This window comes from Limulus polyphemus, unplaced genomic scaffold, assembly GCF_000517525.1.
Source record: "Limulus polyphemus unplaced genomic scaffold, Limulus_polyphemus-2.1.2 Scaffold7204, whole genome shotgun sequence".
NCBI classification, from domain to species: domain Eukaryota; kingdom Metazoa; phylum Arthropoda; class Merostomata; order Xiphosura; family Limulidae; genus Limulus; species Limulus polyphemus.
The window spans coordinates 18,733-23,008 of NW_013672814.1; the positions used below are offsets into that span (position 1 = coordinate 18,733).

At 35.7% G+C, this 4,276-nt stretch overlaps 1 long non-coding RNA gene across 1 annotated transcript in view; it reads right to left on the reverse strand.

The window, feature by feature from the left end:
* Positions 1–485: 485 nt before the first annotated feature.
* The window catches only part of LOC111089731, a 14,883-nt gene continuing 11,092 nt past the window's right edge, over positions 486–4,276 (reverse strand). Inside the window, exon 3 of the long non-coding RNA XR_002613945.1 lies at positions 486–497. This is a non-coding gene — a long non-coding RNA (uncharacterized LOC111089731). The remainder of the gene's footprint in view (positions 498–4,276) is intronic.

Here is a 4,276-nt window from a genome sequence, read left to right on the forward strand (position 1 = left end):
AAACATTATGGAGAAGAATCACGTGGTGAGCCATAGAGCTAGGGCTTCCAGGAGGGCAACACGTGTGAAGGACGGCGACTCTTACTAACGTGAAAAGCCAAATAAGTTGATTATGTGTGATAGATCTAGATAGGTATTTCATGGAGATTTATTTAGTGACATATATTATTGTTATTATTAACTAAATAAAAGCTTGAACAGGAAAATTTTGAAGGAGAAATGAAAGACAAAAGGGTTTAGAATAAGAACAGTAAAAAGTATGTTACAAACCTAATATAATATCTCAGGAGGAGCACTATAAAATTAATGAATCGCGGTTAGGTTAGGTTACTATACAGTATTTTCAATCAACATGTTACCTCTAAATCAGGCTACAACTTTCATTTAAGTAAAACAAGACACTATCTTTAACACAAATAAAAAATATATTTAACATAACTGGGTCCTATATATATTCAGATTTAATGTCGTTGTTTTTAACTAATTACATTGTAGACCTATCGGAAAAGTAAACATTTACGAATAACCATGATATTCTTGTTTGGGTGTCGGGAAGAGTATGTTAGAAAATACATATAAAATCTTAGATATATATTTAAGTCAGTCTAGAAAATTACAATAGGCATTATTAAAGTCAAAGTCTTTACTTTAAAAAAAACGAAGTCGAAAATGAGGCAAAGATGGCGTCTCTCTCTCTCTCTCTCTCTCTATATATATATATATATATATATGCGAAGAATATTAGAGTGTCTGACGCAGTTACTTGTAAACCTTTCTAATCTTCCCCTTCACGTGCTCCACATATGTTATATCTAAATAGAAAATGACATTTTACGGTGGCTAAACACGACTTACTTATCTCACTGGATGAGCCCTCTATAGGAGGTAAACACAACATATTTGCCGCGGCATACACATACTAAAGTATAAGAAAGTATACTGTTACCGCAGATATTTAGACTTACCATACATTTCTGCATCTAATAATTGTAATAATATACATTGATTAAAGCATATTATGAAATTTATGCCCAAGTTCGCATAAATAAAAACACGAGCGAGTGTTAAGGAATTGATAAATGTATTACATAACAGTGCGGTGTGCTTGAGATTTTAATGGATAATTACATTTAAATATACGTACGCGTATATTTTGAATACCAAACATACCTCATAGCTATATTACTGTCTAATAATGGTACTATTTATCGTAAATGAATTCAGAAGCAATTTAAATATTAGTAAAACGTTTACCCGAAACTATAGAATGGAATTAAGTTGCTAGCAGTGTCGGGTGTGACTTAGTGTACTAGGTCTGTGAATCAGAGGATTCATGGTTAGCGTTCGGTTGGGCGTTCTATAATATCGGTTATATTATTCAACCAAATCAGAGTAGCAGTTGGCGGAGGGTGCTGTTAACTAACTGCCTCCATATAGTCTGAGCCGAGTGCGGTCCAATGGTTAACTTGCCGGACTGTGGACTTGCGCCTCCCACCAAACAAAAATCGCGCAATAAGTGCATTATAAGAATGAAGTTCAAATCCCACTATTCGATCAGAATAGTCCACTAATTGCCGATTGCCTATTTTCTTATAGTCGATCACTTCTAAATTAAGGACAACTAGTGCAGATAGCTCGCCTCGCAATCCGAGGGTCGCGGGTTCGCGTCCTTGTCGCACCAAACATGCTCACTTGGGTGTGGGGCTAGCAACTCCACCCGGATAACAAATTGCTACAGAAACTGCAACAAAAACACTTCCGTCGGCGAAGTGTTGTTGTAGCCCTATGTTCCACTAGGAACGAAAAGGAACTAAGAAGAAGAAGAAGTGCAGATAGCGCTCGAGTAACTTTACGCGATCATCAACAGAAAATAATCCTCTAAAGCATCAATTCAAAATTATTGTCGGCTGTATAAATGTGGCCCTTGAATAACGTTTAGCAAAATTCTGAAATAAACAGAACTAAATCAAAGGTTATATCTGTGTTTTGTTTTGCTTTATATGTGTATATATATATATACGGATTTAGTACATTATATTAAACCAACTTTGAAGCCACATCATCACGTACTGTATTAATCTGTCTGGCGGCTGTGCATCTTGGTAATACTCCTACAGCATTGCTTTTAGTGAAGAGGGCCTCGTAGTAGAGCTGTTATGTCTAAAGCACACAACTGCTTCAAACTAGCTTTCCATACGCCATTTAGTGTATGAAGACGACGGTTTCCCAGCGCTCGTTTCCACAGATTGATCGTACAGAAATCCATAGGCGACTTGACCGGTATGTCTTCTTATGGAATAGCATGAATTCCAATTTCATTCTCCAGCTGGTTAGGGTATGCCACGGTTGAACGGATATGCCATGGAAGCAGCTTGCTTGCATACAGATGACTTGCGCCGCTTTTCCAAAGGAAAATCCTTCTTGATTATGTTGTCTGGATCATTTGGACGCCTTTTGCCACTGAACTTTGTATTCGTGGGTTTTCACCTGTTACAAGACGCGCCAAACTTGGCTTAACACGGCTGGGGTTGTTGTTGCAGATCTATTTCTGGATGGTCCAGGTTCCTCAGGTTGATCCGTAGTCCTTTGTTTTCTAATGCCATTCAAATAGAAGAAAATTCTTGAAAGTTCTAAATCCCCGATCTTTTCACATCTTTATGATTTTAGTGTATAAATGTTTTCAGTGGGAAAGGGCTGTTACATAACCTACCCACAAGCAATCAATTTTCGGTGGCATCATATTACCTATGAAAGGATAATGCCAAAATGTAGTTGAGATATCTGCCATTCCACCGCGACTTTATATCGCTGTATTTTTCAAGTGACTTGATGATTTTCATATTAAACATCGTTTTACTATAACGCACTCAACCATCTGTATAATATAAGTAGAAGGTTTCATTATTGTTTATGTGTTTCTTTTTCTTTCTGTGAACTTGAAAATCTCAACAATATATACAAGGTTTGTTTGTTGAATTTTGCGCAAAGCTAATCAAGGGTTATTCACATTAGCCATGCCTAATTTCAAAGTGATAGACTAGAGGGAAGAAAGTTAGTCAATACCACCCACCGCTAACTCTTCGGTTACTCATTACCAATGAATAATGGGATTGACTGTCACATTGTAACTCCTCCACGACTGAGAGGGCAAGTATGTTCGGTGATGGGATATTAAAAAAAATACGATTGACATAGAGGAATTGTCTATAAAGTTTAGCAATATATCCAAAATTTACCGTGCACATTTTCAGTCCTAGCTTTTTGCCTAGATACATTTGTTATAGTTATATACTCACAGGAATGATATAGCAAGCCGTTTCTTCCTTGCTGGAAAAGTCATCTTTCAAATCCATAATTCAGTTGTTACACACTTATTACTTTAGCGTTGGTTAGAAACTATGTTCCGTGAGGGTTTTCCATTTAAAGCACATGTTTTATATTTAGCCAATTTTTATGAAAGATTGATGGTTAAACAGGATTCAATCAATTATGTTTTCACGGAAGTTCAAATTCTGAAAAGGTTGTGTTGTGTTCATTTGTTGCACAATGGATTTTCTTTGCTGTGCCTAAAACGGGTATGAAAACACAGTTTTTAGCACCATAAGCCCTCAGACTTACTGCCGAGTCTCTAAGGGGCCTGGAAAGATTGAATTTATTATCACTGAATTGATACAATGAAATAAAAAATTTAATACTAAGAACTTATAAAGTTGTATATGTGTGTGTGTGTGTGTGTGCATGCATGCATGCGTGCGTGTGTATTTCTTTTGTAAAAACTTACTTAAACTGGAATGTATGGTGGATGAAATATTCTAAAGCTAAGGATTCTCGTAGAGACTTTTGTATATACCAGAAGAAGTCTAACTTCAATAGATCTCTTTTTAAAACAAGCAAATAATGTGTCAGAACTTTAACACAATCTTAACCATAAAGGAAACTTGCCTCTTCTCCAAATTAGGCTACATATTAAAAAAAAATTAATTTGTCTCCTAAATCCAGTTCATGGTAAATCTATAAATGATTACTATTCTAAAGTGTTTCGTCGTTTATCACATTTTCTGTTTTATATTTTCATATTCCATTTGAATTTTTCTTAACCCTTATAATTTAAACATACAGCATAATTTTAAAAATCCTATTTCGTGTTAAAAGCCCTCAGACATTCCGTTGAGCCACGCAGGGGGGGAGGGGGAGGGGTTATTATTTCGCTTAAGTTTAATTAAATTACTTAATTAATTAAACTAAAGTTAAACGTTAGTTTAGTTACGACGACCGA